This window comes from Melozone crissalis, unplaced genomic scaffold (genome assembly GCF_028551555.1).
Source record: "Melozone crissalis strain CALT ecotype California unplaced genomic scaffold, PUWL_Pcris_2 ptg000424l_1, whole genome shotgun sequence".
Taxonomy (NCBI): domain Eukaryota; kingdom Metazoa; phylum Chordata; class Aves; order Passeriformes; family Passerellidae; genus Melozone; species Melozone crissalis.
Window position 1 is genome coordinate 368,656 of NW_026536152.1, and position 13,894 is coordinate 382,549.

A 13,894-nucleotide genomic window follows, 5' to 3' on the forward strand; every position below is an offset into this window, starting at 1 on the left:
GAAAGGTTTCAAGGCTGGTACATGTTTTTCAGGAGTGTCTGCATGACTTCAGTGCCCAGGTCATTTGGGTACTTTTGAAGTTCTTACTCATGTTCTATTTCTATAAATTTGGAGATATTCTCATGTTACACACACAGAGGCTGCTCTCCTGAATCACACCCAGAACCAGAACAGGGCAAAAATGGGATTTTTGAGCCTGGCCACTTTCTCTGTGCTGCTCATGGGTTTAACAGGTCCAGGTGAGCACCAGGAAATCTCTTTCCCTCCCAGTTTTATATTTATTTGGAACATAAAAATGGAAATGGAGCATCTTGCCAGGTCTGGCCAGCACCAGCATGAAATTAATAAATTGATTTTAGTGTTTCTCCCTTCCTCCTAAAGCTGTCACCCGTGGGAAGACAAATGAGACGAGGAGTTTATGTTTATCATAAACAACTCCAGCGTTTTACCACCAAATCCTCGAGCCCTGCCAAAGCCAGGAATCCCTGGAATTATCCCCGATGTGGCATTTAGGGACAGCAGAGCTGGAGGGGAGGCACCAAACCCAGACAGAACCGGGGGGAATGAAAATGAGTTTTCATTACAAGGGGGGCAGTGAAAATGAGTTTTTCATTATAGGGGGGGCAATGAAAATGAATTTCCATTACGGGGGGGGTAATGAAATTGAGTTTTTCATTACGGAGGGGGTGATGAAAATGAGTTTTCATTACGGGGGGGGTAATGTAAATGAGTTTTTTATTACGGGGGGGGGTTATAAAAATATTTCATCACAGGGGACAATGAAAATGAATTTTTCATTACGGGGGGATGATGAAAATGAGTTTTGCATTACAGGGGGTAATAAAAACTCCCTTTTCTCGGATTCCAAGGATTCACTGACCTGTCCCCGCAACTCTTCAGGATTCCCGTGAGTCCGTCCCGCTGCCCGAGCTCTGCCCGCTCAGGATCCTTCAAACCTTGCGGTGTCCCTGCAGGAATGAGGAGTTCGGGAGGAGCTCGGGGAGGGCAGGACACGCTCCCCAGTCCCTCCTGCTCCGCTTTTTTGTTGTTTTCCCGCAGCAGCTCCAGCGCAGCAGCATCAGCCCCGGAGCGCCTCCTCCTCCTCCTCCTCCTCTTCCTCCCGCGGGCAGCGCCGCCGTCCCGGCCGGAGCCGGCGGGCAGCGCTCGGTGCTGCGGGAGCGGAGGGAGCGCCGAGAGCCTCGGGACGTGCGCGGAACCCCCGGGGGAGGCAGCGGGAGCCGCATCCCGGTACCGGCATCGCGGGGCAGCCACAGCCGCATCCCCGCCCGCGCATCCCCCCGGCCCGGCCCGGCTCAGTTCGGCCCCGTGCCCAGCACGGCCCCGTGCCCAGCACAGCCCCGCGCCGTGCCCACCTCCAGTGCCCAGCCCAGCCCCGTGCCCGGCCGTACCTGGGCGCAGCCGGGGCTCAGCGCGCTGCCCGCGCCTCGGCCGCCGTTTAAAGCGCAGGTTGGGCGGGCACGGAGCATGCGCTGCCGCGGGCGGAGCCCCCCCCGCAGCCGCGACCGCCGCCCCGGGGCCGCCGCCGAGCTCCGCCGGACGGGCAGCGCGCGGCACCGGTGTCAACAGCTCCGGTGGGACAACAGCCCCGTCCCCGCAGCCCCGCGGGAGAACGGCCCCAGTGGGACAACGGCCCCATTCCCATAGCCCCATTTCCGCAGCACCGGGGGGAAAGCAGCCTCGATCCCGCAGCCCCGAACCCGCATTCCCGAGGGGGACAACGGCCCCATTCCCACAGCCCCGGTGCCCGCAGCCCCGATCCTACAGCCCCGCTGGGAGAACAGCCTAATTCCCGCAGTCCCTATCCCGCAGCCTAATTCCCTCAGTCCCTATCCCGCATCCTCGCAGGGACAAAAGCCCAATCCCCGCAGGCCCCTTCCCCTCAGCCCCTCCGGGACAACGGCCCCGGTCCCGGACCCTTCGCTGGGATACAGCCCCGTTCCCGCAGCCCCATAAGGACAAGAGCCCAATCACCACAGTCCCGATCTCGCAGCCCTCGCTGAGAGAATAGACCCGATCCCGCAGTCCTGATCCTGCAGCTTTCGCGGGGACAAGAGCCCGTTCCCGAACCCCCACAAGGACAAGACCCCAATCCGCGCAGTCCCGTCCCCCACACCCTTGGCTGAGGTAACAGCCCCGTTCCTGCAGTCCCGATCCCGCATCCCTGAGGCCAAACCCTTCCGGCAGAGCAGTCCCGTTCCCGCATCCCCATCCCTGTAGATCCATCCCCTCAGCCCCAAACTCTCACAGCCCCCTCTGGTAGAGCAGCCCCATTCCCTCAGCCCCTTTCCCTCAGCCCCTTTCCCTCAGCCCCATTCCCTCACCCCCGTTCCCTCAGCCCCATTCCCCATCCTCATCCCCCACAGATCCCTCCCTGCAGCCCCAAATTCCCGCAGATCCCTCTGGGATAACAGCCCCGTTCCCTCAGCCCCATTTTCCCTCAGCCCCATTCCCTCACCCCCGTTCCCTCAGCCCCATTTTGCCTCAGCCCCATTTTCCTTCATACCCGTTCCCTCAGCCCCATTTTCCCTCAGCCCCATTTTCCCTCAGCCTCATTTTCCCGAGCCCCCATTCCCTCAGCCCCATCCCCTCAGCCCCATTCCCTCAGCCCCATCCCCTCAGCCCCGTTCCCTCAGCCCCTTTCCCTCAGCCCCGTTCCCTCAGCCCCATTTTCCTTCATACCCGTTCCCTCAGCCCCATTTTCCCTCAGCCCCGTTCCCTCAGCCCCTTTCCCTCAGCCCCATTCCCTCAGCCCCATTCCCTCAGCCCCATCCCCTCAGCCCCATTTTCCCTCAGCCTCATTTTCCCGAGCCCCCATTCCCTCAGCCCCATTTTCCCTCAGCCCCATTCCCTCAGCCCCGTCCCCTCAGCCCCGTCCCCTCAGCCCCGTTCCCTCAGCCCCTTTCCCTCACCCCCATTTTCCCTCAGCCCCATTTTCCCTCAGCCCCATTCCCTCAGCCCCATCCCCTCAGCCCCATTTTCCCTCAGCCCCGTTCCCTCAGCCCCATTTTCCCTCAGCCCCGTTCCCTCAGCCCCGTTCCCTCACCCCCATTTTCCCTCAGCCCCTTTCCCTCAGCCCCGTCCCCTCAGCCCCTTTCCCTCACCCCCATTTTCCCTCAGCCCCATTTTCCCTCAGCCCCATTCCCTCAGCCCCGTCCCCTCAGCCCCATTTTCCTTCATACCCGTTCCCTCAGCCCCATTCCCTCAGCCCCATCCCCTCAGCCCCATTTTCCCTCAGCCCCGTTCCCTCAGCCCCGTTCCCTCACCCCCATTTTCCCTCACCCCCATTTTCCCTCACCCCCATTTTCCCTCAGCCCCCTTCCCGAGCCCTCCCCGCTGCCACCAGCCCCATCCCACAGCACCACCCACTCCAAATACCCCACCTTTCTTTAAAAAATCCCCTTTTTCTCTTTTCCCCCTTCCCATCCTCCGCAGCAGGAGCAGTTTCTGGGTTTGTTTGGGTTTTCTGAGTTCCCTGCAATGGCCTGGAGAGGATGCAAACAGGGCCCCTGCTATGGGAAGTTTGTGACCTGGCCCTGGACATTATTCATGGTGGATGAGTGCCTAAACCCACATGGCGTGCGAGGGAGAGGGACACGAAATATATACATTTATACAGAGAGAGAGCTAAGCATTGTATCAGCACCTAACTCCAAAAACAGGGGCTAAACAGAACCCTAAAATGAGGAAAAATCAACGTTCTATTCATCCACACAGCCTTGTGAGAGATGAGAACAGAGCAGCCTCCCCTGAACATCTGCAGCAACAAAAATCTTATTTTGTGAGGAAAACGAGAGGAAAAATGAGACAAGAATGCAGTTGAGGAAACCAGCTGCTCCTCAAATGAATGTTTGCAAATGCTGGGGCGAGTTCTTCAGCCGAGGACTTGAAAAAGTCATCAAAACCCCGGCGCTATTTAAAGCCTTGGCCCTTTGCTTTGGGATGAATTCACTCAGCTCCGCTCAGCATTGCAAAGATTTGTTATTTTTAATCTTCACAGGGTCCCTCCTTTGGAGCAACTTTGCAGCTCTCAAGGTCAAAAATCCCATTTCCACGTCACTTTTCAGCTTGGGTCAGCAGGACGGTGGTTTTATTTTTGTTTTTTGGGGTTTTTTTTTCACTGCAAACAGCTGTTCCCTCCCCAGGTTTGCTGGAAGGACAGGGAAAAGCAGAGGAGCACCTGCATTTGTTGTCACTTGAGCTGATGAGAACTCTCTCACTGGGGTGGCTGATGAGGAGAAACCACACTGCTGTTTCCTGAGGGGAAAAAAGGCATTTTTGGCAGCCCAGATGCTGATAGGAACTGGATAACAAAAAAACCCCAAACCCAACAAAAAAACGCCGGAGAGCTGGGCTGTGACTTCAGCTGGGAAAGGGCCAGAATCCAAATTTGGGTGGGGAGAGCTGCCCCTGGTTTTTAGTCAGAGGAATTCACAAGCAATTAAATAGCTATTAGTGCTCGGGGGGTTTTTGTTTTTTGGGGTTTTTTTTTAAATTTTTTTTTCTATTTTTTCTCCTTAGCACTGGAGCAAATGAGTCTCCCAAACGTTGTGCCCACACAGAGCTCGGTGGTCAGAGTGAATTTCAATTTCCACTCTTCTATTCCGGGCTCTGAGTCACTGGGTGATGTTGGTTGAGGCAGTTTGGAAGCAGAAATTACAGAATTACAGAATTACAGAATTACAGAATTACAGAATTACAGCCTGGGCTCTCCTGGGTGTCCCTGAGAGGGTGGCACAGGCCAAGAGGGAGGGACAGCGCCAGGGACATCGGCAGCAGCACCACGACGTGGGGAGGGAGGCCACAGAAAGCTCAAAAAATTCCCTCAAAATCATAAATTAATATTTATTTGTTCATGCCAGTAGAGAAGGCTGAAATTTCTTACGCAGGGTTTGCTGTGGGTCAGGAATTATTAGGTGGGAAAATTAGAATTATTTAGGTGTGAAAATTAGAATTATTTAGGTGGGAAACCAAATAGGGTTTCCCAGAATTATTCAGGTGAGAAAATCAGAATTATTTAGGTGGGAAAATCAGAATTATTAAGTGGGAAAATCAGAATTATTTAGGTGGAAAATCAGAATTATACGGGTGGGAAAATTAGAATTATTTAGGTGGGAAAATCAAAATTATTTAGGTGTGAAAATTAGAATTATTTAGGTGGGAAAATGAAAATTAATTATTTAAGTGGTAAAATCAGAATTATTTAGGTGGGAAAGTCAGAATTATTTAAGTGGTAAAATCAGAATTATTTAGGTGGGAAAATTAGAATAATTTAGGTGGGAAAATCAAAATTATTTAGGTGTGAAAATTAGAATTATTTAGGTGGGAAAATGAAAATTAATTATTTAAGTGGTAAAATCAGAATTATTTAGGTGGGAAAGTCAGAATTATTTAAGTGGTAAAATCAGAATTATTTAGGTGGGAAAATTAGAATAATTTAGGTGGGAAAATCAAAATTATTTACGTGTGAAAATTAGAATTACTTAGGTGGGAAAATTGGAATTATTCAGCCCTTTCCATGAGGAAATTCCTGCTGATTTCCAACCTCTGGGGCTGTTTCCAGCTGTCCTGTCCCTTTTTCCTGGGAGCAGAGCATCCCCACCCCGGATTTCACCAAACTGCTGACCCCCACTCTGGGGTGATAAAGGAATTTTGTGGCAAAAATCCCTTGGAATTCAATTCTGTTCATCCATGGGATGGAGCTGCAGCTCTGTCCTCCCTCTCCAGAGGGGAATTTGCACTCTCAGATTTTATTTCCTCAGCTCCTGCTGCTCCAGGAGGAGCTCAGGGAACCTAAACCTGGGCACCCAAACAAGAGCCCGGCCTAATTTACACTGATGGCTTAACTAGACCCAGTCCTGGGCTTAAAAAGCTTTAAAAAGATGATTTTTTTTTCTGAAGCAGGGTCAGAATAAGCCGGGATTGAGCCATCGTGGGGATCTGCAGGGTGGAATTGTTTATGGCAGGGGCAATGCAGAGCCAGGGGCTGCCTCAGCTGCTGGTGCTTGATTAGATCCCAGCACCTGATCTAAATCAGATGGATCCAGCCAGGCTGGGCTCCACTCTCAGACCTTTATTCCCTCATCTCCTGCTGCTCCAGGAGGAGGAGATGGGCACTCAAACAAGAGCCTGGCCCAATTTACACTCATGGTTCACCTAGACCCAGTCCTGAGCTTAAAAATGATCATTTCTTTCTGAAGCAGGGTCAGAATAAGCCGGGATTGAGCCATCGTGGGGATCTGCAGAGTGGAATTGTTGATCAGGCAGGGGCAATGCAGAGCCAGGGGCTGCCTCAGCTGCTGGTGCTTGATTAGATCCCAGCATCTGATCTAAATCAGATGGATCCACCAGGCTGGGCTCCACTCTCAGACCTTTATTCCCTCATCTCCTGCTGCTCCAGGAGGAGCTCTGAGCTCAGGGAACCTAAACCTGGGCACCCAAACAAGAGCCCGGCCTAATTTACACTGATGGCTTTACTAGACCCAGTCCTGGGCTTAAAAAGCTTAAAAAAGATGATTTTTTTTTCTGAAATAGGCCCAGAATAAGCCGGGATTGAGCCATCGTGGGGATCTGCAGAGTGGAATTATTTATCAGGCAGGGGCAATGCAGAGCCAGGGGCTGCCTCAGCTGCTGGGCCTGATGGGATCCCAGCACAGATCGGGGATCCTGCTCTGGCCTGGAGCTGATGGGTGTCCCCGAGGCTGTGGCTGTCCCAGGGCTCTGAGAGGTGTCCCCAAAGCTGTGACTGACACAGGGTTAGGAGAGATATCCCCAAAACTCTGAGAATTGTCCCCAAAGCTGTGGCTGTCGCCTGTCCCAGCACAGCCTCACGTGCTCTGCTCCCCATCAGGGGCACCCCGAGTTTTGAGGTGTCCCCAAGGTTGTGGCTGTCCCAGAGCTCCGAAAGGTGTCCCCAGGGTTTGGAAAGGTGTCCCCAAAGCTGTGACTGAGCCAGGGTTTGGAAAGTTGTCCCCAGAGCTCTGAGAATTGTCCCCAAAGCTGTGACTGACACAGAGCTCTGAAAAGCGTCCCCAGGGTTTGGAGAGGTGTCCCCAGAGCTCTGAGAGGTGTCCCCAAATCTCTGGGAGGTGTCCCCAGAGCTGTGTCTGTCCCAGGGTTTGCGGGGGTGTCCCCAGAGCTCTGAGAATTGTCCCCAAAGCTGTGACTGACCCAGGGTTCTGGCAAGTGTCCCCAAAGCTGTGGCTGTCACTTGTCCCAGCACAGCCTCACAAGGTGTCCCCAGGGTTCTGAAAGGTGTCCCCAGAGCTGTGGCTGTCCCAGGATTTGAAGAGGTGTCCCCAAAGCTCTGAGAGGTGTCCCCAAAGCTGTGACTGACCCAGAGCTCTGGGAGGTGTCCCCAGAGCTGTGTCTGTCCCCAGGGCTGTGTGTCCCCATGGCTGTGTCTGTCCCCAGGGCTGTGTCTGTCCCCAGGGCTGTGTCTGTCCCCAGAGCTGTGTGTCCCCATGGCTGTGTCTGTCCCCATGGCTGTGTCTGTCCCCAGGGCTGTGTCTGTCCCCAGGGCTGTGTCTGTCCCCAGGGCTGTGTGTCCCCATGGCTGTGTCTGTCCCCAGGGCTGTGTCTGTCCCCAGGGCTGTGTGTCCCCATGGCTGTGTCTGTCCCCAGGGCTGTGTCTGTCCCCAGGGCTGTGCCAGGTGTCCCCATGGCTGTGTCTGTCCCCAGGGCTGTGTCTGTCCCCAGAGCTGTGTGTCCCCATGGCTGTGTCTGTCCCCATGGCTGTGTGTCCCCAGAGCTGTGTCTGTCCCCAGGGCTGTGTCTGTCCCCATGGCTCTGTCTGTCCCCAGGGCTGTGTGTCCCCATGGCTGTGTCTGTCCCCATGGCTCTGTCTGTCCCCAGGGCTGTGCCAGGTGTCCCCATGGCTCTGTCTGTCCCCAGGGCTGTGTCTGTCCCCATGGCTGTGTGTCCCCATGGCTGTGTCTGTCCCCATGGCTCTGTCTGTCCCCATGGCTGTGCCAGGTGTCCCCAGGGCTGTGTCTGTCCCCATGGCTGTGTCTGTCCCCAGGGCTCTGTCTGTCCCCAGGGCTCTGTCTGTCCCCAGAGCTGTGTCTGTCCCCAGAGCTGTGTGTCCCCAGGGCTGTGTCTGTCCCCATGGCTCTGTCTGTCCCCATGGCTCTGTCTGTCCCCAGGGCTGTGCCAGGTGTCCCCAGGGCTGTGTCTGTCCCCAGGGCTGTGCCAGGTGTCCCCAGGGCTGTGCCAGGTGTCCCCAGGGCTGAATCCTGCCCTGGAGTGGCCGAGGTGCTGGGGTGGAGGAGGACGAGGGAATCCACGCTGCTGCCCTGAGAGGGATCCTTTATTCTCATAAAATCCTTCATTTTAGTTCATTAATTAAATAAAGAATCAGCAAAAGAATAATCAGAGAGTTTCCCATTAAACCTCTCAGTGACAGAACAGGGCAAAAATTATTTCAGGATTTTATCTCATTTACTCGTCCCAGATTTCATCTCCCTAAAATTCATTTTCCTTTTTTCACACCCCTTGGTGATGTTGGGAAAAGGAAATTCAGGAATCAGAACGAGGATTTGCACCCGAGGAAATTTTCTTTTTCCTTCGGGCACCTTGCTGTCCGAAAAGGGAAAAATGTTTTAAAGTCCCTGAAGTGATTTTAATAAAAAGTGTAAAATCTTTAATGGGAATAAAGAACTGAGGCACTTCCAAATGTGCCTCTGCCTCTGAGATTTTAATTAATTTATTAATTTCCAATTAATGGCCTGAACCTTTTGAGGCTGCTTCATAATCAGTGTCATAATCAGCAGTGAGGTGAAATTAATGGAAATAAATAATAAAATTAATAAAACAGGAGCAGTTTGGGGGAAAAAGAAATGACAGCTTAAATTGGATTATGGAGAAATGATTCCTTCAGCGAAGCAGAAACACCACAATAACCTCACCTCCAGAAAAGCATTTAGCTGAAATAAAATCCACCAGGATTTAAAAAAAAATATAAAAATTCAGTGCCGGCTTGATGTCGAGAGGAGGAAAACAGAAATTCTCAGCAATTAATCAAAATATCTGAGGGTTTTAACGAGCAAACCCAGAGCGCTGTGGGCAGGGCTGGCGGTTGGTGATAATAAAACCCCAAAATCTTCAAAAAAATCTCCCCAAAAATCGAGCAGGAAAAAGGAGAGGGTGGCACGGGAAATGTGGAGGGGTTATCTGCCCCCAGCAGAAAGCTGAAATAAAAGACAGAATTGAAATAAAGAATAATTTAGGGAATTCAAAAATTTATTTATGGGCTAAAAATGAGCTAAAAATGGGCTAAAAATGGGCTAAAAATGAGCTAAAAATGAACTAAAAATGAGCTAAAAATGAGCTAAAAATGGGCTTAAAATGGGCTAAAAATGGGCTAAAAATGAGCTAAAAATGGGCTAAAAATGGGCTAAAAATGAGCTAAAAATGGGCTAAAATGGGCTAAAAATGAGCTAAAAATGGGCTAAAAATGGGCTAAAAACGGGCTAAAAATGAGCTAAAAATGGGCTAAAAATGGGCTAAAAATGGGCTAAAAATGAGCTAAAAATGGGCTAAAAATGAGCTAAAAATGGGCTAAAAATGAGCTAAAAATGAGCTAAAAATGGGCTAAAAATGGGCTAAAAATGGGCTAAAAACGGGCTAAAAAATGAGCTAAAAATGAGCTAAAAATGGGCTAAAAATGAGCTAAAAATGAGCTAAAAATGGGCTAAAAATGGGCTAAAAACGGGCTAAAAATGAGCTAAAAATGCAGGGCTGGCGGTTGTTGATAATAAAACCCAAAAATCTTCAAAAAAAATCTCCCCAAAAATCGAGCAGGAAAAAGGAGAGGGTGGCACAGGAAATGTGGAGGGGTTATCTGCCCCCAGCAGAAAGCTGAAATAAAGAGATAATTGAAATAAAGAATAATTGATATAATTCAAATAAAATCCCAGCTCCGTAGCAAGGTTGGGAAGGGAAATATTTGAGAGCAGAATTGAAGTTTTGGAGGGGAAGTTTGATGTTCCTGAGGAGGCTCTGGGCAGGGTTTGCTCCCTCCACACAGGAGGGAGAAATGCAAAGAATATTTTGGGGTGATTGAGCTAAAAAATGAGCTAAAAATGGGTTAAAAATGGGCTAAAAATGAGTTAAAAATGAGCTAAAAATGGGCTAAAATTGGGCTAAAAATGGGTTAAAAATGAGCTAAAAATGGGCTAAAATGAACTAAACATGTGTTAAAATGAGCTAAAAACGGGCTAAAGATGAGCTAAAAATGGACTAAAAATGAACTAAAAATGAGCTAAAATGGGCTAAAAATGGGCTAAAAATGGGCTAAAAATGAGAAAAAAATGGGTTAAAAATGGGCTATAAACGGGTTAAAATGAGCTAAAATGAGCTAAAAATGAGCTAAAAATGGGCTAAAAATGAGCTAAAAATGGGCTAAAAAGGAGGTAAAAATGGGCTAAAATGAGCTAAAAATGAGCTAAAAATGGGCTAAAAAGGAGGTAAAAAGGAGGTAAAAATGAGCTAAAAATGAGTTAAAAATGAGTTAAAAATGAACTAAACCCATTCCAAAGGTTTTCACCCCCATTCCAGGTTTTTTTTATCCCATTCCAGTGAGGTTTTTACCCCATTGCAGATCCAGAGGTGTTTCATCCCATTCCAGATGTTTCCATCCCATTCCAGAGATGTTTTCTCCCATTCCAGTGGTTTTTTTACCCCATTCCAGGTGGTTTTATCCCATTGCAGAGATTTTTAAATCCCATTCTAGAGATCTTTTCCCATTCCAGAGATTTTTATATTATTCCAGATATTTTTTATCCCATTCCAGCCTTTTTTTAATCCCATTCCAGTGAGGTTTTTCCCCCGTTCCAGGTGGTTTTATCCAATTCCAAAGGTTTTCATCCCATTCCAGAGATTGTGATCCAATTCCTGAGATTTTTTTTATCCCATTCCAGAGATTTTCTACCCCATTCCAAGGTTTTCACTCCATTCCAGAGGTTTTAATCTCATTCCAGGAGGTTTTATCCCATTCTAGATGTTTTTATCCCATTCCAGAGGTTTTTACCCCGTTCCTGAGATGCTTTTACCCCATTCCTGAGATGTTTTTATCCCATTCCAGAGGTTTTTATCCCATTCCTGAGATTTTTTACCCCATTCCCGAGGTCCCACCTCGCCCTCCAGCGCCCCCTGCTGGCACAGACCGGGCACGGCCGCGCATCAAAATGAGCCAAAATCGGGAAAATCCAAAATCCAAAATCACACCTGGCCCAAAGCGGCTTCACCTGCTCAGGGAATTCCCAGGATTTCACCCCAAACCCCTCAGAAATCCTGGAAAATGACATTCCAAGGGTTTCGTCCTTCCTCTCATCTGTGTTTTGGGCCTTAAAATCTCAATTTATAACTCCAGGAAGAGCCTGGGGAAAGCAGGGATTATTTAATTCTCCCCTTTTATTTAATTAGTTATTTAATTATTTGATTCTGGATTATTTCATTCTCCCCTTTCAGTTCCCAAAGGGCCCAAAGCTTCACCTCCTCACAGAATTCCCAGGATTTCACCCCAAAACTCTCAGAAATCCTGGGAAATTACATTCCAAAGGCTTTGTCCTTCCTCTCATCTCTCTCTCCAATTGATTTTGAACCTTAAAATCTCAATTTTTAACTCCAGAAGAGCCTGAGAAAAGCAGAATTTTCTGGATTATTTCTCAAAAGTCACACCTGGCCCAAAGCTTCCCCTCCTCATAGAATTCCAAAGATTTCACCCCAAAACCCTCAGAAATCCTGGAAAATGACATTCCAAAGGCCTTGTCCCTCCTCTCATCTCTCTCTCCAATTGATTTTGAACCTTAAAATCTCAATTTTTAACTCCACAAGAGCCTGGGGAAAGCAGGGATTATTTAATTCTGGATTATTTAATTCTCAGGTAATTCTGGATTAATTGGTTCTCAGGTACTGATGGCAAAGTCACACCTGGCCCAAAGCAGCTTCACCTCCTCACAGAATTCCCAGGATTTCACCCCAAACCCCTCAGAAATCCTGGAAAATGACATTCCAAGGGTTTTGTCCTTCCTCTCATCTCTCTCTCCAATTGATTTTGAACCTGAAAAATCTCAATTTATAACTGCAGAAGAGCCGGGGAAAGCAGAATTTTCTGGATTATTTAATTCTCCCTTTTGAATTCTCAGAAGTCACACCTGGCCCAAAGCAGCTTCACCTCCTCGCAGAATTCCCAGGATTTCCCCCCAAACCCCTCAGGAATTCAGAAAATGAACAATTCCCCCTCTGCCAGCACGGTCCCCGTTGGGAGCAGCGCACAAACGACACCACCGCGCCCGTGGGTTATAAAAGCCCTTTTATAAAGCCATTTTTAAACAAAACCAAAAAGTTTACAAAAGAAAATAAAAGATACAGAAGAATGAGTTTGCTTAATATATTCCAAAAAGGAGGAAAAAAATAAAAGAAAGGGGGGGGGGGGGGGACACGATTCCAACATGCTGAACAATAAAGGGTTCATTAATTATTTTTTTGTTTTCCTCGTGGTTCTTTTTTTTAATACAAAATACAAGCGAAGGATACACAGACTTAAAACAGAGCAGGTATGCAGTCCCAGGAACCCTTTTTCAATCAAAGCAAAGCAGGATTTTTTTGTTATTTTATTCATTTTTTTTTGTTTTTTCTTTCTTTGCAGGTACATACAGAGACTGGGAATAATTCCAAATTAATCAGCACAAAAAAGACCAGCACACGATTCTATACCGATGGTTTCTGTAGCTAGAAATTCACGAACGTGGTGGGCGCTCATGTTCACTTCAACCCCGTTTTTAAAAATAAAAATAAAATAAAAAAGGCGGTTTTGTTGTGGTTTTAATTTTAAATAAAGCGTTCATGTTACATTCAGGTTTAACTCCTAGTACCATGCTAGATCTCAGTGTTGCCGAGAGTTCCCAACCCCACAGATTTGTTTGCAGCTGCCCCTTTATTCCTGCTTTTAAAATTAATTAAACAACAAATTAATAGTAATTAAAAAAAAAAAAGGATAAGGAGAGGAACTGCAAAGAGCCTGATGATTTTTTTTTGCTTTATATTTTTTCTTTTCTAAAAGCTCACCAGGCGTGTTCGCGGCTGCCCCCTTTTCAAAACGAAACAAAAAATTAAGAATAAAATTAAAAATAAAAATAAAAAGGACGAGGAGGGGAACTGCAAAGAGCCTGATTTAATTTTTTTTAATATTTTGTTTTTTCTAAAAGCTCCACAAGGATTGCAGACGCTCAAGACGAAAATATTCCTTTGCATACCAGAAATCGCTGCCAAGTCTCCTCCTCCACCTCCACTCAGGGTTTGCTGTGACACAACGACAAAAAAATTACGTAGCTCTTATTTACAATTTTCTTTTTTGTTTTTTGTAACAATTGCTTCTGCAGGAAGGGGAGAGAGGAGGGGAGAGGGGGAAGAAGAAAAAAAAAAAAAAGAAGAAAAAAGAAAATAAAACCTCACAAATGCCGAGAACACAAAGGGACGGCAGACGCTCGCGCTCTCACACGCTGAAAATTGAAAATTTTGGGTTTTTTTTTTTTTTGTTATTTTTACACACATTTAAGCCTGGCTTAAGCTGATTTGAGGATCTGCACCCTCCCTCCTCCCTCCCCTCATCCCAAAATATATTTATAAAAAACCCCGGCCCCTCTGTACAGAGCGTTCGCGGCCACGCTGAGCTGGGGCTGGGCTGGGCTGGGCCCCCCAAACCCACCCTGGGCTGGGCTGGGCTGGGCTGGGCCCCAAAACCCACCTGGGCTGGGCCGGGCCCCCCAAACCCACCCTGGGCCGGGCCCCCCAAAACCCACCCTGGGCTGGGCTGGGCCCCCCAAAACCCACCCTGGGCTGGGCTGGGCCCCCAAACCCACCCTGGGCTGGGCCG

At 48.8% G+C, this 13,894-nt stretch overlaps 1 protein-coding gene across 1 annotated transcript in view; it reads right to left on the reverse strand.

Moving 5' to 3' along the window:
• Positions 1-1,452, reverse strand: part of SLC45A3 (solute carrier family 45 member 3) — a 39,187-nt gene extending 37,735 nt beyond the window's left edge. Inside the window, exons 1-2 of the mRNA XM_054294962.1 lie at positions 1,410-1,452; positions 881-968 (exon numbers count right to left, since the gene is read on the reverse strand). The gene's annotated coding sequence lies outside the window, so the exon portion shown is untranslated. The remainder of the gene's footprint in view (positions 1-880; positions 969-1,409) is intronic.
• Between the last annotated feature and the right edge of the window lie 12,442 nt (positions 1,453-13,894).